The sequence below is a fragment of the Palaemon carinicauda genome, chromosome 14 (genome assembly GCF_036898095.1).
Source record: "Palaemon carinicauda isolate YSFRI2023 chromosome 14, ASM3689809v2, whole genome shotgun sequence".
Taxonomy (NCBI): domain Eukaryota; kingdom Metazoa; phylum Arthropoda; class Malacostraca; order Decapoda; family Palaemonidae; genus Palaemon; species Palaemon carinicauda.
Window position 1 is genome coordinate 64,558,877 of NC_090738.1, and position 12,500 is coordinate 64,571,376.

Consider the following 12,500-nt stretch of genomic DNA (forward strand, 5'->3'; position numbering starts at 1 on the left):
TAATTTATTTAGGAGTTGATTTTCAATTAGGTTATAATATCATATATATATTGAAGTAAATCTCCGAAATTTTCTCTCGAGATAGGACCTCATCTTTTTATTGCTCTCTCTTTTTATACTTGGAATTTACAAAGTGGTATTCACCAAAGCTGCAGAAATGTCATGACAGAATTTTTTTGTTCTCTTAAATTATACGAGATTTTTTCGTTTAATTTTAATATCTAGATACGTAATGAAAAATAGATATTCATATATTGATCAGAAAGATATATATACTCATATGTATGCATATAAAGTATATGCATATATGTGTATATATATATATATATATATATATATATATATATATATATATATATATATATATATATATATACTGTATATATATACATATATATATATATATATATATATATATATATATATATATATATATATATATATATATATATATATATATATAATATATATATATATATATATATATATGTATATATATATATATAATATATATATATATATATATATATATATATATATATATATATATATGTATATATATATATATATATATATATATATATATATATATTTATATATATATATATACACACACATATATATATATATATATATATATATATATATAGATATATATATATATATATATATATATATATATATATATATATATATATATATATATGCATATATATTATAAAAATTGCAGTGTTATTGAACGAATTTCCTTTCAAACATTTAAACTTAATAAGATTAGTAATGTAACATTAGCTAAATGATAAATTAAAGAATCTCTAAAAAAGATTATTTAAAATTATAATGTTGAAACAGTTCACCAAGGAATAAGTTATCCTGCTCACTCGGTGCGTAATTAAAAGGTCAATGGCAGACAGCCACTGAAAGACTCCTGAAACAGAATGGCCAAATATTAAATCAACAACTAAATGTCTTTCTCGAATAACATCATTGCTTCAGTAATGAAACCTTTCGACTGGGGTAGGAAGCAATTTCTTTTTATTAAAGACATTAGATATTATCAATGTATTGATGAATCTATTCTAGATTTAATGATCACTCCAGCTGGTTAATTAAATCACCATCTGGTGTAGCTTATTCATATGTTATGTTAATAAGCTCTGCTTGTTCATAAATATATGTTTAGTCTGAAAAATATATATTTTTGGATATAGAGATTGACGTTTCTGGAACATGATATATGAATCACTTATCGTTTTATTACTAATAATGATACAGTATTGAAGGTGAATGGAAACTTCAGTTTATGGATCGCTGAGTTGTCTCTGTAACTAAAAAACAAGTCCAACTTGCGCGGTGAATATTTCATTATACATATGAATGCAAAACATGATTGGTGGAATCTTCATTATACTTTATATATGACGTGAGAGTGAATTAAATCATATCAATTTATCATAACAAAGTCGTATCACATTACATCTTACACCATACTGCTATAGTTTTGGACAAATTTTATTAACGAATTAAGACATTAGTGTATTTTTCAAGAATTTTCAAATGATTGACTGTTAGCTGTTTGTCGTCCTGTTAATAAGTAACAACATAAATATAAGTCCAAGAATTTATCAGTAAAACACGAACTATGTGTTATCGTAGTGGAGGGAAAGGCCAAATATTAATATACCGAAAGAAAAGAAAAGTGATATTTAACAGCTATTATTTTTTTTTTATTTTAAGGAATTACTATTGAGCTAACGTACCGTAGAATATTCATCGAACCAAATATATCAGGTCTCAAGATATATCATCACCATTATTATTATCATTATTATTATTATAATTATTATTATTATTATTATTATTATTATTATTATTATTATTATTATTATTATTATTATTGTTTATGGTAACTACCAGTTTAGTTGTTTGTGTACATACTGTTATCTGAAAACCACTTAACTACTCTACTGTAAATATCCAATCTATTGTAACATTATTCATATGGTATTTATCTTGTGTTTACTTTAACTATAACACTGTAAATAAGTTACTTGTTGTAAATAGAGATTCTAAAGGAATAGGAATAAAACACAGCACGCAGTTTCTGGAGTTTTATATTTTTACCAGAGGAAATCAACAATTATTATTATTATCATTAGTAGTAGTAGTAGTAGTAGTAGTAGTAGTAGTAGTAGCAGCAGCAGTAGTAGTCGTAGTAGTAGTAGTAGTAGTAGAAGTAGTAGTAGTGGAGAGAGAGAGAGAGAGAGAGAGAGAGAGAGAGAGAGAGAGAGAGAGAGAGAGGGAAGACATCCTTATATACAGAAACTAGAGCGTCGTAAACTGGAAACTTGCAAAGCCCATTTCAAAAAGCTCATTTGCATTCAAGCCTCACCAGAGGGAAGCCAATAATTCCCTTCCTGGTGTCTCTTTATGGTTCCGATTTTGAAGGAGAATGCAAAAGGTCTTCTTTCGAATGGAAAACTCCTTCTCGTCTCCATAATGGGGAATTCAAGAAAGTTGGAATTGAAAGAAAAAAAAAATAGTGGATTCTGTTAAAATTAAAATATTAGTGAATGCAGGAATACAGAATGAATAATATTCTAAACATCTTTAATGCAATATGATTATAGTAATCAAGATCATCAAAAGGATAATTGAGAGAAGAAATGACCGGAAATTTGTTATTATCTTTGGTGAGAGGATGACCTGTTTTTGAACAATTCGATTTATTTTACTAATCCACTTTTGGTGCAGAGAAATTGGTTCATTCTAATAACTTAGTGGAAAGAAACATCATAGAGTCCAGTTTCATAAAGGAAACCTTTGAAAACAACTTGAATATTGGTCATGGAATGTATAAACTCGACGCCTTTATATGTAAAGAGATTTGTAAGCTATATAAAAAAACATTAACCACTTAATGTAGAATTGAATGTAATGTGAATAATTAACTTCGCTGTAAAATTAATATTTAGACCTAAGCTACCATTCAATAATAGGTACAATTATTTTATATAGTACGCATAAGTATATTGGCACTATATAGTGTTATGCTAGATATAGGTATTGATATATTCATGATTATATGTTTATGATATTAATGTTGTATGTATATATATGTATATATACATATGTAAATGGTATATGTATGTATGTGTATATATATGTATGTATATATATGTATATATACATATGTAAATGGTATATGTATGTATGTGTATATATATGTATGTATATATATGTATATGTGTGTGTATATATATATATATATATATATATATATATATATATATATATATATATATATATATATATATATATATATTTATGTATGTGTATGTTTTGCTTATGTATTTATATAGATAAGGCTATCGTGTTTTCATATAAACTGTACTGAAAGTAAAAAAAACAAGAATTTACCCGCCACTAGATGACCTTCTTTGGCAGGTGTCTAATGATCTTGGGGACTCCGCCCACTTGACCAAGGTAGTTGGTAAGGGAGTGTCATTGTTCTCTTAATCTCTATATGTATGTTCGTACGTTTGCTTTCCCTATAAAATGTAAAGAAACCTCTCTCAATAAATCAGTCCTCTGAAGAAGTATCACGAAACTAGTCAGGACTTAAGCGTATATTTCGTATTTTAATTTTCCCTGTGGTTCTTCTGCATCTGAGCATCACGTTTTCCTGTGATTTTTACGCATATATATATATATATATATATATATATATATATATATATATATATATATATATATATATATATATATATATATATATATATATAAAGAGAGAGAGAGAGAGAGAGAGAGAGAGAGAGAGAGAGAGAGAGAGAGAGGAGAGAGAGAGAGAGAGAGAGAGAGAGAGAGAGAGTTTTTTACAGAAACTAAAAGGTCGCAACCGGGGTACTCGAAGAAGCCTATTTAAAAATGCCCATTTGCATTCAAGCATCAGCAAAGGGAAACCAATAACTCCTCTCCTTGTCTCTTTTGATAGTTCCAATTTTCAAGTAGAATATAGATCTTCATTCGAGCTTGCTCCCGCCAAGACGAAGAAAAATAGTGGAATATGGTATAGAGAGAGAGAGAGAGAGAGAGAGAGAGAGAGAGAGAGAGAGAGAGAGAGAGAGAGAGAGATCATATTGACTCCACTTGGATAGAGGATGATGAATCACCTTCTTTCAGAAGATATTGAAGAAAGCAAAACACTTTGAAGATAGATCAGTTCTATCTTTTTCATTCTGTCCAAAACACCTTTACTTCTTCTAATTCTTTAAAATCCTTTACTTTAAATTTTCCAAAACTTGATCATTTCGATTATCACTTTCCACATATTTCAAAATGTCTTATTGATATTTATCTATATTAATAATCTTGAATTTAAGTTAGGTCCTTTATTATTTCTGTATATAAAACCAATCATTTCCTTTAGAAATTAAATGCGATTTAGTTTAAAGATAGTTATTACAAAGCGGTCTTCATATATCCTTATATCTCTTTAGTTCCGGTGTCAAATACTTCGTGTTACGTAATTGTCTATCCAAGACTATATAGGATGTCGTTGCCCGTGATAACTGATGTAATGATAATATGGAAAGGTCAATATTTTTATCCAAAGAATGTTAGAACTATATTTTACGAACCCTATGAGAACTAAAAAGTTGTAACTAATAATAATAATAATAGTAATAATAATAATAATAATAATAATAATAATAATAATAACAATAATAATAATAATAATAATAATAATAATAATAATATTAATAATATTAATAATAATAATAGAAACAACAAAAGCACCAATAACAGCTGTATATAAGTAGAATATCTTAGCATTATAAAGAATTAAGAACACTTATAAAATATATTATTCCCGAGCACTTAATTACGCATCCATTAGCTGTAGTCGAAGTCATAAGATATCTAATAATCCTTCAATAAACAACCCTCAAAGGATGAGTGTCCTCAAGACATTCTCAAGATCTTGAAAGACCATCAAGTGGAATATATAAGATGAAGATGGTTAAATTGAGCTTCTTTTGAAGACTGTTATAAATAGATTTTTTTATATCTATTTAATATTTGTATATTCTAATATTCATTTATTCTGAGTATATTACTTCTCAGTGTGTGGGTTTCATGTATTTTATGAATATAGGTAAGTATAATTATATGGCTAAATACGATTAATGGGAAAAAGCTGTAAATATGATATGTTAGCAAACTTATTTGACAAATAATTTTATTTATAAATATTTTGTTTTTATTCATGTATGGAAATGTTTCATTGTAATCCTGAGAAATTTATAACAAAAGATAATCATATTACTGTTATATTTGCTACGATGCATATTGATGGAATATTTATATAAGATATTTAGTAGTTTTAACCAAAAAAATAATGTTTTATGAATCCTAGTGTTTTGAATGACTATCTATCTATCTAACTATTTATCTATCTATCTACATATCTATCCATCTCTCTCTCTCTCTCTCTCTCTCTCTCTCTCTCTCTCTCTCTCTCTCTCTCTCTCTCTCTATATATATATATATATATATATATTATATATATATATATATATATATATATATATATATATATATATATATATATATATATATATGCATATATATATATATATATATATATATATATATACATATATATATGCATATATATATATATATATATATATATATATATATATATATATATATATATATATATGCATATATATATATGTATATATATATATATATATATATATATATATATATATATATATATATATGCATATATATATATATATATATATATATATATATATATATATATATATATATATGTATATATATATATATATATATATATATATATATATATATATATATATATATATCTATTTTTGGGTGAGATAGCCATGTCGTCCTGATTGAAGTTCCTTTAGGGTAGCTTCCTAAGGTATATTTGACTACGGTGATATTCCCTGAGAATTTTACCTTAAGGTATCCAAAATTCTAACTCCTGGAGCAAATATCCCTAAATAAACTTAACATGGGATATCGCGCAATATCAGAGGACGTATTCTTGACACGCCACATAGCTATATTCACCCCGAATAGAATTAACACTTCGTGGGGTCAAAGTGGCAAGAAAACGAAAAACGAGAATGAAAGGAGAGCCGTTAATAAGGTACCTCTCCTATCCCGCTTCGAGTGTGTACACAATGTCGCCGACAGCGCCATCTTCATTCCTTGTAGCGATACACGAGGTGCTACAGATCCTGCATTTATAGGGAGGAGTCCTATTGCCCTTTTATAATAAGGAAGGGCGGGTCCATCAGGACGACATGGCTATCTCACCCATTTTTGGGGCTCAGGCCATGTCGTCCTGATGGAAGTTTACCCGAGCATTACTGTATCTGTGGATTTTCAAATCGTGCCGTACTCTCTAGAAAGTATTTCCTGGTCAGCATAGACTTAGAGACCTATGATGTTACCGTCATACATCATTTCATCTTAGCATAAACCATGTTAGTGCTTCCTGCCCCCTACAGGGAAGAGTCATACTCGACTCTGGAAAGTCTCGAGGAGTACATATACCTATGGATGACTAACAGACAAGCCAGTACAGTGTTCTCACCTTCTATGTTATAAAGCAAAGTTTGTATAAGAACCACCAATGTCAGTATGAAATACCGACAAGTCCCCCGGTGTGCCTGTTCTTATCAATGGATTGGTCAAAGGTTTATATCCGTGTAGGAATAAATTTTGCATATCCACCACCCTCCCTATATGGCATGAAGTCTTTCCTTCTTGGGGAAAGAATAAATCAATGAATGTTTGCTTGTAGCAAGGAACAATCTTTAAGAGTATTCAAGTTAAAATTATCCATAGTTTTAAGTGTAATGCTAATACATTTTCTAGTAAAATGACATAGGCGAATAAGAACTAGTTTATTGAAAATCAATAAAAATATATAGGTTAATCGACAATTATAAAATTATAAGATGTGGATGAACAAATAAATAAGCATAAGGATCACAGTAAAACAGAAAATATTGTTTAATCTGAAAAAGAAACATATATGCGCCACTTTTAATATCAAAATATTATTATTGTTATTATAGTCTGTCTTACTACGCAATCACACTAGCGTCAGAAACGCTTGGCACACGTGTCTGCACTTATGCTAGGTTCACCTTTGTTTATGGAACAATTGATAAGGACACCTTAGTGGCCTAACAGTCTGTAGAAACAGTCCGTGACTACATACCCACCCTTGAATTAATCGTCCCAATCAATTTCCCTGTTCCTCGCAGATTTAAACAGCAGGTTTAAGAACACTACCTAATGCTACCACAGACCTCTTCAGTTGCTTCACTTGCTTCACATTGTGTCTAAAGAATACTCTGGATGACTTCCAACCATTGTATGAGCGAAGGTGTTCGAAATCCATATTATTAAAGAAATTTATTGAAGAGGCAACTTTTCTCGGATCATGACCTGCGGGTGTACTATCTGGATCCGCTCTGCGAATAAAATAGGTGATTTTCGCCCTTAGTTGATTCGGGGATAAATTTGAGCCTGATGTTTCTCCCCTAAACAGCTGTCCTCTCCAAAAGTCTGAAGTTCTACGAAGATAGACCTTTAGGCACTCCACTGGACATAGAGATGCAACTTCCTTCAGAGGGCAGATTCTCCAGGGACCCCACCTAGTGGTGGGTAGCTCGTTCTTGGCAAGAAACGTTGGGTCCGGAAAAAGGTTCAGTTCTCCCCTATCTAAGAATTAAACATTACATTCCTATCTCGAGAGGGCTACTATTTTACTAACTCTAGCCCCTGAAGCGAGTGCAAACAGAAATATAACTTTTTGGGTCAAATCCTTTAAAGCACACTCCTCATTATTCATCATTGAAGCAAAATGAAGAACCTTATCCAGACACCATGAAATGGGTTTCGGAGGTGCTGATTGTCTGAGCCTAGCACAGGCCTTCGGAATTTTGTTAAAAATGTCATTAGAAAGGTCGACCTTGAAGGCATATAGAATAGGTCTTGTCAAGGCGGACTTACACGTTGATATTGTGTTGGCTGCTAAACCTTATCTATGTAGGTGGATGAAGAATGATAAACAGAAGTCTGTCGAGATCTTTTGTGGATTCTTCGCCTTGACAAAGGACACCCACTTCCTCCATGATGACTCATATTGTCTTCTGGTAGATTTGGAATTATATTCCTCTAAAAAGTCTATACTGTCTCTTGAAATCCCGAATCTTTTTCTCACCGCTAGGGAAAGAAAATCATGAGCTGCAGGTTCCGGGTTTTCTGTGATGAAGCGAAGACAGTCGACTTCTGAACTCGCTGAGTCAAAACTGGATCCGGTAGCGGCAGAAACTCCAGCTGTAGTTATAATGCTAGGGGGGAACCAAATGCTGTTCGGCCACTTATGAGCCACTATTGCCGCTTTCCCCTTGAAAGATCTCAGTTTGTCGAGTACCCTCAATAGAAGGTTGTGCGGAGGGAACAGATAAATCCTGGACCATCTGTTCCAGTCGAGGGACATAGCGTCCACTGCTTCTGCTAAAGGATCCTTGTACGTTGACACGTAATGATGTAACTTCTTGTTGTCCTTTGTCGCAAAGAGGTCTGTCTGCAGTTCCGGGACTTGACTCAAGATGAAAGAGAATGATCCTGCGTCCAAGGACCATTCTGATTCTATTGGCGTGAGCTTGGATAGAGCGTCCGCCGTCACATTGCGGACCCCTTGAAAGTGAACTGCTGATAAGTGCCATCTCTTCTTTTGTGCTAGCTGGAAGATGGCCAACATCACTTGCTTGATTTGGGTCACCTCGACCCTTGTCAATTCAGGCATCTCACTATCACCTTGCTGGCTAGTATCAATCTTATGTGGATCGAAAGGCGAGGAGAAACTTTTTTCAATTTAGGAAGTACTGCCATGGCTTCTAGAAAGTTTATATGAAACTTCTTGAATAGGTTGGACCAAGTTCCTTGGACTTTCTTCCGGTGAGAATGACCTCCTAATCCTTCCTTCGAAGCATCTGTATGAATAGTCATTAAGGGGGGAGGTGGCTGAAGAAGTACGGATTTCTTCATTTGCTTGGCTTTGGACCATGGCTTGGGAAACGTTCTTAGACGAATCGGTAATGGTCTTATCAGATATCTTCGCGCGTTTGATGCATATTTTCCCCAAACTCCGGTTGCATCCTTTAGCTGCGCTCTTAGCACAGGGTCTGTTACTGGGGCACACTGAAGAGAGCCCAGCACTCTCTCCTGTTTGCGTCTTGATATCCTTTTGGAATCTAGTAGTCTCTTGATAGAACCTGCTATTTCTTTCCTCTTCTTCACAGGAATGGAAAGTTGGTGTGACAGTAAGTCCCAGTGGATTCCCAACCACTGAAACTTTTGAAATGGAGAAAGTCGAGACTTTCTTCTGTTGATCTTAAATCCTAGATGTTCCAGGAACTGGATCCCCTTTTGGGAAGCTTGCATGCATTCTGTCCTGGATGCTGCCCACAACAGTCAGTCGTCCAAGTTGGCCACTACTTGGATTCCCTTTAGGCGTAATTGCTGGAGAGCTGTGTTCGCAAGCTTCGTGAAAATCCTTGGGGCTATGTTTAGCCTGAATGGCATAGCTCTGAAGGCATAGAGTCTTCGTTGTAGCTTGAACCCTAGGTATGAGGAGAGGTGACGACTTATTGGAATATGCCAATGAGCATCCGACAAGTCTATAGAGACGGTGTATGCCCGTTTGGGTAGTAGGGTCCTTATGTGTTGAAGTGTCAGCATCCTGAACTTGTCGTTTACTATGAACTTGTTGAGTGGCGACAAGTCCAGAATGACTCTGAGTTTTTTTGAGTCCTTCTTTGGAACACAAAACAGCCTTCCTTGGAACTTAATGGACTTTACCCTTCGAATTACTCTTTTCTCCAAGAGTTCTCGAATATATTCTTCCAGAACGGGGGTAGAGTGTTGGAAGAATTGTGGGAACGGAGGTGGAGTGCTGTACGAACTCCAACCCAGTCCATTCTTGTTTAGGCTGTGGGCCCAGGGATCGAATGTCCAACTATCCCAAAAAAGATGAAGTCTCCCTCCCACCAGATGTATTTCACTTCTGCTGTTGTGGACCTGAGGCCTTGCCTCCTTGACCGCGTCCTCCCCTGAACCCCCTTCCTCTTGAAGGGCGTCTAGATGAACCTCTGGCTGTTCCTCTAGCTCTTGGGCAAAAGGTAGTTGTCTGCCTTTCAAATGCTGGGTTGAACGCCGGTGACTTAGTTGTCACGGCTTGAGGTACCAACTGGTACGTGGTTGGGGTTTGTGCCACCATCTGAGGCACTGCAGTCGCCGAAAGTTGTTGCTGCTGCTGTCTATAAGGCTTGGCTGGTCGAGAGGATAGCCTAGGTTTCTTAGTCTTCCTTTTAGATTAGGGACCCTCATCCGGGGAAAACTTTCTTTTAAGAGTTAGGTCCCACTTCTGGAGAAGGTTCCTATTCTCTGTGGCGGCCTTATCCGCTACCTCTTTGACAACTTTGTTAGGGAAGAGGTCCTTACCCCATATACAAGAGGAGATCAGTTTCCTCGGTTCGTGCCTCACTGCAGCCGAGGCAAACATGAACTCTCTACAAGCTCTCCTAGGTTTGATGAAACTATAGAGGTCCTTTGTCACTGTGGCCAGATGGGTTTTGGCCACTACCATAAACATATCTTGGATTTTGGGGTCACTTGCCATCATTTCCAGAGTCATTTGTAAGTACATCGATGCAGCAAGTCTCTCTTTTGTCTCTTGCTCCCTGCACAAGAGAAAATATGACAGCTTAAGAATGTCTTCACCGAACTGACGTCCGGCAATATCGGCCTCCAACTTTCCGACTTAGAAAGTAAGATGAACATCATTCCAGTCTTTCTGGTCCATGGGTAAGGTCAGGGACAGCGGCTTACATTCCTCCAAGGAGGGACATGGTTTCCCTGCCTCAACTGCCTTCAAGGCAGCCTTAAATCTCTTCTCCATAAAGAGAAAGGCTCTGGTAGGAGAATCCACAAAGGAAGGATGCTTTTTACTCAAAGCTGGTACCTTTGAGTTTGTAAAGCCCCCTTCTTTCATTGAGCTCGTCAGTAAGGCCTGTGCCTTACTATGGTCAAAAACTATGACCTCCTTTGGCTCCGTCTCTTCCTTTGAGGCTGGCTCCTTCCTAAGACAGACATAGCAGTCCGGGTAAGACTCCTTGTTGGGCCAGAATTCCACTTCTTCAAAAGGAACTGAACCCAACTTCTCCAATATGACAATCTGGCCAGTTGTCATTGGCATGTGCTCGGCATACCTCCAAGGATTGGCATCCGAGCATGAAGGAAGATCTTTCATGTTGAGCTTCTTTTGGGGCCCACGTGATGCTGCAAGTCTCCGCATCTCCAACTTCATTGCAGCTTCCTTTTCATCATTCTTCTTCTGCATCTGTTGAATCATTTTAACGATGGAAGAGAGAGTCCTTCCCAGATCATCTGGGATAGCAGACGATGTTGAGGGAACAGGTTCAGGAGCCTGAACCGATGTAACCGACCCCTCGTCGATTTCTTCTTCATCAGTATCAGAAGCCTGGGTCAGCTCCTCTTCTTGGCCTTCTGCCAGAAAGTCCTTTTCGGTGTACTCAGACACCTCAGACATCCTATCATCCAGTTGGATGTTTTGTAGGGCGTCCTAGACTTCAGAATTAACCGGAACCTGCACTAACGGGATATCCACATGAGGCTGAGGAATCACTGCATCCGCCGATGCCTTAGGAAAAAGTTAAGCCCTCATCTTCTCGCTTGGAAGATAGGGGCCAGAAGTATTTTTCTGGAAGCTAGTCACCCAGATTCGAAGCTTTTCCCTACCTGCGTCCCTTGACTGCGCCGACTTAAGGGCGTCAAATGCCTCGGTAATCAGGTTAGTGCAAATAGTGGACATCACCTTTGGAGACTGTGCATGCTGATTGCCTCCTGCACAACTCATGTCCAGAGAAGTTTTTCCTGCGGACGTTGCAGAACATGCTCCCGCACTTCGGATGGTCCTCCTGTAAAGAGAAGAAATTCCATGAGTATCAAGTGAAAACATATCACTGGATAACTAATGTTAATATATATATCTTAAAATAACTAAGCTAGAAAGGAAAGAAGGAAAGACACATACTAATATTTCCTGCCCAGCCAATTGCTTTAACTTTCCAGATAATAAAACTAAGGTTAAATCTCATTCTAGAATAACCTTCATCATATTTCCCAGAGGAAGATGTAGGTGTAGTTCACACCAATATAAAGAATTCTAATATACTGGATAATTAATAAAGAAAGAACTCACTTTCTTCATTCTGTACGGTCTCAACAAAAGGCTGTACAAGGCAACACAAGTATGTTGGAAGAACTTAGTGTTACAATATATCCCATACAATAGTTTTCTTCATGCAGTATATACTATACTGTAAAAATACTGGCTATTGTATACAATATAA